This window comes from Neovison vison, chromosome 6, assembly GCF_020171115.1.
Source record: "Neovison vison isolate M4711 chromosome 6, ASM_NN_V1, whole genome shotgun sequence".
In the NCBI taxonomy this organism is placed as follows: Eukaryota; Metazoa; Chordata; class Mammalia; order Carnivora; family Mustelidae; genus Neogale; species Neogale vison.
This window is the reverse complement of record NC_058096.1, coordinates 38,141,306-38,154,820: the sequence shown is the minus strand read 5'-3', so window position 1 is coordinate 38,154,820 and position 13,515 is coordinate 38,141,306. Positions and strand designations below refer to the sequence as shown.

General features: G+C 33.6%; 1 protein-coding gene across 3 annotated transcripts in view; it reads right to left on the bottom strand.

Annotated features, from left to right (window-relative positions):
- The window catches only part of CADM2 (cell adhesion molecule 2), a 1,078,599-nt gene that overhangs the window by 672,279 nt on the left and 392,805 nt on the right, over positions 1-13,515 (bottom strand). The gene's annotated exons all lie outside the window — the stretch shown is intronic.

Below are 13,515 nucleotides of genomic sequence, written 5' to 3'. Positions count from 1 at the left end.
TAATTTTCTTACAGATAAAAAATTCTCCTATACTCAGATCAGCTCAAAAACTTCCATAGTTTCCTTTCAACCAGAGAAAAAGTAAGATTTCAATAACCGTGAAAAAAAAAATCTTTTTAGATCAATACAACACTCATCATTTCATATCAAATTAGTTTCCTTATGCTCCACTCATCTCCATCTTATACAGCTGTGTTTGACAGAAATTGTAATACAAAGCACTTATTATATATTCTAGATCCTCAGGAGATAATTACAACTTGTATTACTCTCTTAAAATTTATTGTTCTTGTCAGGTGTTTCCAGCTTTTGTCTAAGTCTCACAAATAAATCTCACTTTTCTGCCTATCTCTTTATAATTGGTGCTTGTGTTGACCTATCTCTGCAGCTCTTGTTTTACCACTAAACACACTCTTAGGTCACCCACAACTCCAAGGCCCTAGGTGTTCCTCTAGCTCTGTAGATGTTACATTCTTTAAATGGAGATCATATTGAATTCATTCAACATTGCCCTGACATGTTACCCACTACTTGTTATACTACTTTTGACGTTGTTATTATTGAAACAATTACATTGACCAATATGCTCTCTACTCTGTTCTGATTATGAGTACTTCACTTAGCAAAATTATGGGCACAAAGTGGACCTCTAGAATAATTTTTGAATGATTAATCAACCCAATTATTATATACTACCCTCGAAATATACCTGGATGATGTATTATGCCTGGAAGAGGGCATTTCAAAGCTTACATTTCGATGAAAAAGAATTCGTGTGCCTACTTTGTTTTAAATAACACCTGAGAAAATACCTCTCTGTCATGGGAAATTTATCAACTCTCTCAGGTCACAGGGGAAGGAATATCAGAACTTCCATTTGTTCAGTTCCCCTAGTGGGTCTAGGTTAAGTGCTCTCATTAAAATATATCTTGTCTTTAGAAGGCAGTTTACTGTAAAATCTTTTCTAATACTCATTAGTTAGTATGGTGTACACAGGGAAAAAAAAAAAATCAAAGCACTTGATGCATTTTAAAAAGGGACCAGATGGACAAATAAGATTTTTCTGTGTTTTTTTAATGGTGGAGGTGGGTTGGATGTCAATTTTGATTTGAGTGATGGTTTTCCCTTTTCCTCCTTAATTGGCCAGAATTTCCTGGCTATGGTAAAGCCAGACCAGCTAAAACATCAATCACTCTGGCAAATGTTGTTCCACATAATCAGAAATAGCATGCAATAGAGTTGTATAGCCCATACATTGCATAACTTTCTTTAGTTTTCTAAAAGAAAGATATTAAATTGAGGATCTTGTCAACTTAAAAAGATGTCATATTTATTATTTACCTATATACCTATACACACACTTAAACATATAAAAACACATATACATATGTAGTCTTTCCCTAAAATGCTATTTTTTTTAACCTTTAAAACCATATTTTGGAAAGCCTTAAGAGTTGAACAAAGAAACCAATAACTTTTTTTGAGTCTTTATGGAAATAATCTAATTTCCGAGCAGCTCCTCTCTGGGAAAATTACTTCTCTCCTGATATTTCTTATCTGCAAGGTGATCTTACAACATTAATACTTTCTTTAAGTGAGAATCAAAGGATCTTATAAAACAAAAGCAAAGTGATTATGTATAGACTCCAGCAGCTCAGTGCTGGATCTAAGCTTCCATGTTTAAATTTCAGTGCCTATAAGCCACATACACTAAGTAAAATGAATAATTTTAAGAGGGGTGATGACAGAATTTTTAATTATTTGGAAAAATACCAATAATATTATATGTGTCTCAAAAAATAGTGAACTTACATAACTACTAAAATACAAAATTTAATTTTCTCTATTTTATATATGAAATTACATGAAAAATACAGAACCAATGAATACAAATTTTCATTGGAGAATTTTTCCATCCAAAAGTTTGGAAATGATTTATGTTTTAACCACTCAGTTGTTTATTTGCTAGTATCAGAAAAATCAAAACAAAACAAACAAAAAAAATCTGCACCAATACAGATTTATTACTTAAAAATTAAATGAACACCAAATTCAACTAAATAAAAAGCATATAACTCTGCTCAGAAGTAATAAGGTTGTATTTCTGGATAGCAAAATGTTAAGAAATAGATAATTTAAATTGAATTAAAGAGATTTTATTAAACTTTTATTTCATTTATACTAAATGGTATTTATTTTTCCTATATTATTTTCTTAAAAAAAAGAAAGATTTGTAGTAAATCTGCCATGTAAAACATAATAGTTAATTATAATATGGTAAAATGAACCTCATGAATGACTCGGAAAAAATCATTTTTCCAGATACCTACACTAAATATAGGACAGTGAGCATGGTTTGTTACCTGGCCTGCTTTCCCTCTCTCTGTTACTCTCTAAAGAACCTTAATTTGTGCACCTTTGTTCTAGGAAATCCCTGAGACTCATTGCATCCTAACTGCTGAGCTTGCCCTCCTTAAACTACGACTATCACAGTAATCCTTATTAAGGAGATTGTTTTAGGAACCCCATCTTTAGTCATAGGTGTGGCCTACCTACGGACTGTTACTATGGGGGGTGGTGACAGCCGTGCTAGAGACAAGTGAATGTGGAAGACATAAATACACTGAAAGGAATGAGTTTTATTCCATGTTGGAGAAAGAGGACCCCTGGTACATACTAGATATGAATCAGTGAACTTTCTCTCCCAGGTTTTGTTTGTTGTGTTTTCTGGGAAACTTGAAGATTTTCTGAAATCAGTTTGTACTCAATATATTTGCCAATTCCTCCTCTTCCCACGACCTAGCCTTTCACTGTTTAATAATCTTTATTATGCAAAAGAGAGTATTCAAGGTACTTTGACTCCATTATCTATCTCCTTTGTCATATTATAACCCTGGGGCATTGCAATTGCTACTTGCCAGCTAAAACTAAAACCCTAAAATTTTTAAGTACCTTGCCCACAAACATACTGCTAGGGATAATCACAGCCCAGCTTTGAAAGCCTGTTCTCTCATCCCAGCTGTAGTGAGCATTCAACACGGACACTGATGCACTGAGAATCGGGGTCCTGGGACACCTTCTCAGTTAAGAAATGAACACCCACAGCCCCCACTGTCCTGCCTTGATTTCATATTCCATAGCTTGCGCAAATGCGCTGCCTCATTTTTCCCCTATCCATATCCAACCCCCTCCACTGTTTAGATGGCCACTCCTCCCATTAGTACCTTAGGCTTTCTTTTCTCTTTTCTCAGGGATCACGTACACCATGATCTCTGCTAGTTTATGGGAGATTTCCTGACTAAAGGCATATCCTCAAATTAACCACCCTGCAAAATGACTTCCAAATTAATTAGCTGTCTTGAATTCATCTATGCTGCATCTCCAGGTATGGAATCATACCTGAAATATTGGCTGGGCTTTGCTTCTTGCAGTCTAGTGAGCACCATGTCAAGGAAGCACATAAAATATCAAATAGTTAAAAAACAAAAAAGATTCCTTCCGTCAACAGCTCCTCATAAAGAAAATTAACTCCATACAACACAATTTGTCACATGAATATTGGTCATAATACTTGTTTTAAACATAATCATTGTTAAAAAATAAAATTCAACAGAATAAATTTGCATATCTAATTGGCTTCATTAAAAGATCCATGGATCTGTCAGCATCCTATCTAGCAAATAGAAGGGAGTTACCAGAACCAAACAAAAGAAAGGTTTTTTTAAAGGCAGAGAGAGGACATAGAAAGAAAAAAGAAAGAGAAAGAGAGAAAGAGAAAGAAAGAAAAGAGACAAGAAAGAAAGGAATTTATCACCAAGGAATTTTGGGGGGCAAATTTGCCCTCCTAAATGGAGCATAAGAGATCTATCTGTAATTCCCTAGAACTGACCAGGAAATTCTATGTTGACAGGTTAAAGTTTATACTCCTGGTGGGGATTGAAATGGCAATTAGGTTAGGTATTATGTCTTGGTTTACTGACTTGGGGCTTAACTTACGTATTTCCATTTGGGGGCTGTGGTTTTCTTTTTAACATCATTAATACAATTTAAAGTGTCTTCATACGTTCTTAAAATGTGGTTACAAATGTGACACACAAAATCGATGTGTGTATTACTCACAGCAGAAACTTTTTCAGAGTAACATACCCAATCTTAAGTCAAAGACAAAATGTTCAATTTATACAATTTCAATGCAGTCAGTTTATCAAAAATATTTTCTGTCCAAAATATAGGAACACCTGTAAAATAGTGAAGTGTTTCTTAAAGGGTATTTTCGTTTACAAAAAAGTGTCAATGTTCTATATAATTAAAAAGAAAAATACATTCTCTCTCCTCGGGGGGAGAAAAAAAAGGAAGGGGGATCTCTCAAATAAATGGCTCTTAACAATATGAAGCTGCCAAAAAAAATCAATTCTTTCCTGTGCTATTATTCATTTGATAGATTTTATTACTTCATAGCCCAAACTCATAAAACAAGGATGAAGATGTTATTTACCAAACATATTCATGATTAAGTTTTATTTATTTGCGTAAAGCCATAGGACATGCACTTCCAAATGTTAACAAATAGGCCATGTCTGTGATTTTCCTTCCTGCTGTCAGTAAATCTATGCACTTTCCCTTTCTGCTCCCTCTACCTGCAAACTTAACAGATATGGCTTTTGTTTTGGAAAATTCAACGTATTGTTTCTAGTCTGCACTGGCCAGCATAGTTGCAAAGAAATAAAGCTTTTATCAGGGAATAGAGGAAAACATTTGTATTCACCTGGATAAATAGTCTTGTCCTGAAGGGAAAGCATGATGATCAATAAATTCCACATCATTGAGATTTAAAACATATATTTATCAAAGATTATAACATAAAAAGAAAAGTCATATCCTATGGTAGGTAGCTGCTATATATGAACTGGTTTTATTTTCTTAAAAAACAATTTAACTTTATCTTATACATTTAAATATTTGCATATTCTTTAATCTAGCAATTTCATTTCTGAAAATTACTCTACATGTTCACCATTTAGAAAACTTTTCAGAGAAACACAGTTTTTAAAAGAAAAGAAAAGAAAAAACCTGAATACAACTCAAATATTCACCCAAGACAAGAAGAAATGGATAAGTAAACTGTGGTAAGTAATTATCTTCACTAAATAAAATAATATACAACAGTGAAAATCAATTAATGAATAAATTAATGGAAAAATCTCTAAATTGAAATATTATAGAAAAATGTGTTGAAGAAAACATACAATATGAATTTTTTATATAAAATGTAAACCATAAAAAGCCTAAATATGTCCATAATAAAAAAGAAAGTAAATGATAGGGAAACATTTTAAAAAGTGGTTAGGGGCGCCTGGGTGGCTCAGTGGCTTAAAGCCTCTGCCTTCGGCTCAGGTCATGATTCCAGGGTCCTGGGATCAAGCCCTGCATTGGACTCTCTGCTCAGTAGGGAGCCTGCTTCCTCCTCTCTCTCTGCCTGCCTCTCTGCCTACTTGTGATCTCTGTCTGTCAAATAAATAAATAAAATTAAAAAAAAAAAGAAAAGTGTGAATAAATACAATTAAAAAAAAAAAAGAGTGGTTAAACTTGGGAAGAATGGAACACCAATGAAGAAAAGCATGAAGAAATTCATTGGTATGGTTATTAGTCAATTATTTAACTTAGCTGGCAGGTAAAACTTTATATGTGCACACTTTAATGTGTGAAACATTTGATTAAAAGAATTATTTACCATAAAACAAATATTATTCCATAGTCTTATATAGGAAATGCTTAGAATATTAGTATAGTATTTTTCTGATTATCTGCAATTTCATATTTTCTTATAACTATGCCTAAATTTTGCTCTTTTAAATGTTGATAGTTCTACTGATGTGGTTTTTAATAGTATTAGAAGTACATGAAGCACCTGGATGGCTCAGTGGGTTAAAGCCTCTGCCTTAGGCTCAGGTCATGGTCTCAGGGTCTTGGGATCAAGCCCCGCATCAGGCTCTCTGCTCAGCAAGGAGCCTGCTTCCCCCTCTCTCTCTGCCTCTCTGACTACTTGTGATCTCTCTCTGTGTCAAATAAATAAATAAAAATCTTAAAAAAAAAAAAAAGTGCAATAAGTTCAAAACTTCTTTCTTCATTTTCAATTTCCAGATTTTTGGTTTGTGTATTATTTGGTTCTTCCCTTCTATTATTAAAGTTAAGCTACTAATAGATACCAATTGATGAACAGTTGGAGGAAAGGCAGGCAGAAACAAGCCCCATCTCCACCACCTCCATTCCCCCCACCGGTTCCCCCCACCCCCAACCAAGATGAAACTACCCTTAAAGTATCTTACACCACCCTGAGGGAGACCTCCACCATTTCCTACTCAGTAGAACCTGATTAGATGACAGGCACAAGAAGTGTTAATCATATCAAAACAGCCAATAAACCCATAAAAACCTCTGGACTTAGAAACTCCCTTCGCAACCCTCTGGGGTCCCCTCCCTCTAAGGAGGGGAGAGTATTAGCTCTCAATTAACTTGGCTTTGCTGTCAACCACTCTTCCCCTGGTCTACCTCTTCATTCTTCTAAGTTGCGTAACCAAGAACCACGGACACAGAAGGAGAATGAAATCCTGCAACATCAAAGATGTTGCAAACGAGATTATTTGAAAAGTTCTATTTTCTATCATTATGTGTTAATTTTTAACAGTGATCAGCTTAGTAAACTTAAATGTATATTGTTATGCTCTAGTAAAATACTATAACTTATCACAAAACCTACATAATTCCAAAATATATTGTGTAATAATTTTTTTAAAGAATTTATTTATTTATTTGTCTGAGAAAGAGAAAGATCAAGAGAATGACCACAAGCAGGGAGAACAGCAGGCAGAGGCAGGAAAGCAAGCACCCTGCTGAGCAAAGAGCCATATGTAGGACTAGATCCCAGGAGGATGGGATCATGACCTTAGTGGAAGGCAGATGCCTAACGGACTGAGCCACACAGGCATCCCTTATGCAACAATAAACAAATGTAGTTAAAATAGATACCTTGCTTTAATCACTGAATAAGATTGTATACCAGGTAAATATGTAGTAACCGTGATACAAAAAGTAGAATAAAGGTTTGAAAGCAAACTGCTTTTATACGATTATTTTAATAGAGCTTGGTGAGGTTCAGTGCAAGTAGCCCTAAAATATGCCACTTTGGCATACTGAATAATTTTGAATTAAAGTTACTTAAGGTAAAAAAAAAAAAGTTACTTAAGGAATAATTGGCATAAGAAGGACACTCTGACGGTCTTTTTTTATTTTTTTCCTCTCTAACCTCTTTATTTTCCCCTGAAAGCAGGAGACAAATTTGCCATGTGAGGGCTACCCTCCTTGTACGTGGAGGGTAAAAGGCATCCATATCACCAGAGATAGGGTATTAAGAGCCAAGATGTCTATGTAAACAAACTTTGTTACTTTTTCTTTATTCCCTACTCCAAACCCAAACCCTTTTGTCAGCCCTTCACAAATAATTGTTTCTTTGTTTAAAAAGTATAAAATCTTCTTGCTTAGTCATTTTGGAAAGTCTCATATTTTTATGAACTCTTATATGTCTGAAATTGAATTTATTTTTCTCCTGTTATTCTGTCTTATGTCAACTTAATTATTAGACCAGTCAAAGAACCAGGAGGGAAGAAAGGAAGATTTATCCTCCACTAGGAGCTCAGCAGTATACTTGGTACTCTCTTAATGTTATTTCCTTCTGTTTTCATCTAAAAGATCTTATCCATTTATTGTCTTAGGTATCTCTTGACCTAGCTTTATGCCTGTTGTTTACACCTGACAAAGATGTCTTTTAAGCACAGACCACCCTAGGATCTGTCTAAGCACTGCTTTGCTAATGCCACACTTAGCCTGGAATGATCTGAACTAGGTTTCTTGATTATTTTGTTGCTGTTTCATTTTGGTAGTCGCAGTGTAGTAGCAATTGTTGAAGAGAGGTAAGCTTTTGTTTTGTTTTGTTTTGTTTCACAAATAATGTTGGCTGACTTGATTGCTTTTGGTGCTTAGTCAAAGAGACCAAATTCTGTATTGCTCGTTTTACCAGCTTTACTGTGATAATAGTGATGATGATGATATGATGATGATGATTTCAATGTATTGAGCTTTTTCTGAAGCTTTTAAAACTTGCTGTAAGGATTTCAAATGAATGGATTAATTTAATTATGACAACAAAACAAAACAAAACAAAACCCAGGAAGTATGCATTAGTATCCCCACTTTACATATGAGGGCACTGAATCAGGGAATGTTTAAATAACTTCCTCAAAGTCTCAAAGATATAAGTAGCATTATCTAGATTTGAACCTAACAATGTTCCTCACCACTTGAAGTGCAGAATGCAGGAATAAAGGCATTTTTCTATGCCTGGCTCAGAGTGGAATACTTATAGGACTCTATGCTTTCCCTGTGCAAACTTCCATTCTCCTGAACAGAATATTCAGTAAGTGTCTGCAGCAAAGTCAACATCTGAGGAAGTCCTTCCTGCTTTAACCACCCTACAGGGACACAAACTGTCATGTCCAGAGCTGAGCAAAGGCCAAGGAAAGAAGGTCTCTTCTTCTGCAATCTTCCAGCACTCTTTCCTTGGGTTGCCTTATTAGCCAGCTAATGGTTTTCTGAGTCTTTCCGGATATCAGCATTTTAGAAGAACAATGAGGATCAGAAGGTCAAGGGTATGCAGTTCCCTACAACATCAACCCCTGTTTGCTGAGGACCCAGTGTGCATCCTGCAGACCTATTCAGGCCACTGAAAAGTCCAGTCGCAACCCCAAACTGACAAAATCAAAATTTTACTTGGTCAGTTAAGTATAAACTCTCAAAACTACTTCATTATTAAAATCATACCTCTTTTCAAGCAGACTTTTGGGAAAATGCTATGTGGCTTTTAATAAAAAGGATAAATACATATGATTCTCTTTTCTAAAATATGCTCTCCTGGCATCAAAAATAAATGGCCAACAAACACTTTATGCTTCAAAAAAGTAGAAATAATTCAGACTTATCAGTTTGATCCTTCCATAACCAGTATCAACCCCCAAGGGATCAGAAGTCAAAATCTCACAGACCCAGTACAAAATGAGGTATGGTTTTCATCAATTACATGTATTGCTTAAAGAGGAGAAAACCTAAGAACAGAGTTCATAAGTTATCTTTATTCCCAAACCTGAAGCGTGTGCCATTACAAAAATCAGTTCCAACTCCCCATATAGATATTTTGCATGCTATTATATATCTGATCCATGTGCATGAGCAAGCATACACACACACACACACACACACACAGAGTCCTATGCTCTCATATAGAAGAAAATAAATGGGTATGGCTATTTAATAAATACAAATATTTACTAGTAAATACTAGCTCTGTTCATTAAATTAATGATTTTATAGTTCTACTCTCTCATTTCATATTTATTTTCTAAAATATTGTTTGAGGTTGGAAGCTCTTATCCTTGCCTTCTATTTTTAAGATTACATTATTTCATTAAGGAAGTATTAATTGGATAGCTGTCCTGCACTATTTTAACTTCTTTTAATTACTGAGGATGAAACTTATAGCACACTTTTTTGTAGCTTTTTATGATTTTACTCTGATCTTAACATCTGTCTTCAAAAAAAGTAATTGATTATCTGAATCAGAAGAAAATGTGAGTTGTACAATATTTACAATTAAGAAAATCAATGATTTACAAATTTCTACACTTAATTTGATACTAAATATGAATATATTAAGGCTTTAGCTGGAATTCTGTCATCCAGTTATTTGATGAGTGTGTTTGTACTACAATTCAAAAACAGAAGAGGAAAAAAAAACAAGAGATTTGAAAAAGTATTACATATACTGATAATTTCCCAAGCAATATATCCTTGTCTTTAACAAAGCAGTCATAGTTAATTGAAATTAACAACCTTAATAATTTAGAATTAGAGCTCACATTAAATATGCATATTAAAATAGCTTTCCCTAATATATGTGCAAATTAACTTATATATTCAAATTGTGTTAAAATGTTAGATGTTATATTCTCACTCATGTAACAGACATTTTAATGTGAAATTTACATTGATTATAAAGCAAAATTATCAACACTTATGTTTCATATATATTAATCTTATGATTACCTTTGATATAACATTTTAACATTATCTTTAAAAGGTACCTTGATTCTAAATCATTGGTATAGGATTCCCTGGCCCATTTTCCTGCTTCTTACTTTTCATGGTTGTCAGGAAAAACTTTTTTTTCTTGAACACTTGAATACCACTTATAATTGTAGTCAATGTTTATATTTTATTAATTATATACTAATGTCCATAAAATATTAATCCATATTAATGTATATCTGTATGTCATAATATGATATATTATAATCTGTATTAATGTGTATAGAAAAACCAAGATGATTTATTGAATATGGGGATGAAGTTCAGCTCTGCTCTTTGAAAAGGGAGTTAGCACCTTGTTTATCATGAAACAACATATTTTCCAGAAATACTCATTCAGCTACTGTGGACTTCTACAAAAGACTAAAAAATAGGAATGTTTGCCAAAGCTGTCTTGCATAGAATGTGCATTTTAGAAAAGATATCAGAGAATAAGATGGGTCATTGGAAAGAATGAAAGCTGAATGTGGCATCAACTCCAGTTATAGAATAAAAGCCACTGTTTTAATCTTTATAGTGTAACAGTTGCCAATAGTACAAAATGAATTTGATGGAGCACCAAAAACATAACAAGTTGAATAAAATGTATTTTTGTTGATAAAAAAGAAAACAATCTTGTGGGTCACAATTTCTTGATCCTGTGAATTCAGATTCCTTTGAAGAGTATAATATTGATTTGTGAAGTGTCTTGTTATTACTAAAAGCTATTCTCTTTACTCTGATGCATTTCTCTCACAAAAAAAGAAATGAAATTACACAGCTGATATCATTAAAGCAAGAGCAAAATTGCATTAAAATGCCATGTTTAAAGAACTGAACAAGAAAAGCAAAGAGTTCGCTTACATTTTTCAAGAAAGCTTAGAAACACATCTCAGAGTAAACTCAGTCCCCAAAATGAAACACCTCACCTTTACTTTCGAAGTTATTTTTCATCAGTTACTTAAGAAAACACAAAACACTTATTTTTACCTCAATCTAAGGTAAATAGTGTGACTCCATTTAAAGAGTTACAGTACTTTAAAAAATAAGTTATAGGTATATCTGAAGCTATCAAATATGGCAAGTTTTACCATATTGTTTAGCTAACAGTGCTTTCTGGTCAGGAATACATAGCAGTCAGTCTTTATGGATTTGAAATAAACTGAATACATTTACAAAATTTTTTTTTTCTTGGTTTTGGATATTGAAACCACTTGTTCACCTTATTATTATTATTATTATCACTATTATTACTATTATTTTTATAAATGTGACCAAAACCAGCTGCATGATTCTCGTAATCATTCCTTATTGTACTTAAAATCTTCATTTAGAAAGAGCTTTATAACACCATCTTACCTTATATTACATATTATATTACACTGATGGTTGCTTCTAACAAATATTAGTCAATGGCACTGACTTCATGAAAATAAATGATTTGGTTTCCTTTGTATCTTTTTGGAGCATTCACCCTTTACTACAGAATGAAAGAATAAAAGAGAAGTCTTCCCTATTACCCAGTTTTCCTCAGTTTTAATGACAGAATCATGAGTATTCACTTAAGGATGTGCACAGAATACCTACTTTGTGGCAAGTGCCATGCGAGGTCCTAGGGATTTGACAGTGAACAAGATAGATATGGCTCGTCCACAGACAGCTTACTGTCACACACATAAAATAAACTTATTTTAGAAAGTGCAAAGTAATACCCAGTACACTTTAGAAAAGACAACGGAGAGATCTTTCTGAAGAGAGAAAATTGACACCGAGGTGCAAAGAGAGCCTCTTGCAAAAGAGAAACAATCAGAAAGGTTGTTGATGTGCCAAACAATTAGTCATATTTGAGGAAAAACAAACAAACAAACAAACAAACAAAAACGCCAGAGTGGCTGAAGCAAAGGACCGAGTGATATGCTAATAAGGTCAAAGACAAGGCAGAGCTGGGCCACACAAGATTTGATTTTTCATCAAGGGGTTTAGATTTCATACTGAAGGCAAGAGGAAAAAAAAAAAAAAAGTGTTCAAAACAGGAGAGGTGGTAGAGTGGAGATTTACCCAATTTAAAATTTCAGAGTGTTCTACTGCTTGATCAATAGTGATGGAACATTTCTAATACTATTCCATGAAAAACTAGTCACACAGAATGATTTCTGAAAAAGGTAGGAAGTATAGATACTATCTTATGCTTTGGAACAGTCACAGCATTCATTACTGTCTGAAGTACGGAACATTCCCAAACTGCCAAAAGCTGTTTAAACTTTCATATTCCCAAATAAATCTGACCTCATAATCTGGTCTTCTGATGATATCTGGTATCTGTCTCTGGGACCACATTTTGGAAAATATTTATATAGAAAAAAAAAAAAAGTACTCAGTGTTACCCAAGTGTGCTACTTCATTGGAATCGCTTTGTTTTGTTTTAAAATTCCTGTAACTATTAAAATTTTAAATTTGTAAAAACTTAGGTTCATTACAAGAATACTCTACATTCATTAGTTTCTATACACCAACAAAACAAAACAAAACCAAAAAAGTCACCCATAAGGCAATAAACTCTTTAAATATTTATGAGAAAATTCCTCTACAAACTCTTTTATATTTCATGTTCTCATTGGGCAACTTTGGCATTAAATATGGATAAAGTGATGGTTTTCATAAGGATGTCCGGTATTAGAATGTTAGGATGATTTTAATTAGTCTCCATCAGCAGGATGGGTTTACCTGTGTGCTTGTCCATGTGAAGTGCATATAAATCCTGGAGCATCACCTATGAATTTAAATCAGAAAGCTCATCAACTTCTGTTGGCAAGGTGAAAGATAAAAGCCACAGAAGGTCCTTCCCAGCCTCTGTCACTAATGATAAACAGCATTAACTGCTTCTGTAGACACTAATGCTGCTATCTTGGGAACACAGGCAGCTACCATGAGAACTTTACAGCTTCACTAATCGTACTTTTGTTTGTCACAAAACACAAAATAAAATCTCAACAAAGAAGCAATAAATATTAGCATTTATGAACAAAAGAAGGTCACATAAATATGTAGATCTCTAATATGCAATGCATTCTTCATTAACCAAATATCATGTTCATTATTATAAGCTCTTATCATAGTAGAAAGAAACAACAGAAAATAAGAGCAAATTAAATGAAAGCTGGGGCAGATTCTGCTATGTCGGAAGCATTTTCTATTTAAAGACCTGGTGATTGTGATATAAAAACAAATGCTTTAATGCTATGAAATATTTATTTGCTCTAAGGAATCTTCAGTAGAAATTAATATTTTAAATGCTGTGATGTCAGAAAACAAACTTTTCTTCTAGTTCATTGAAAAATTTTC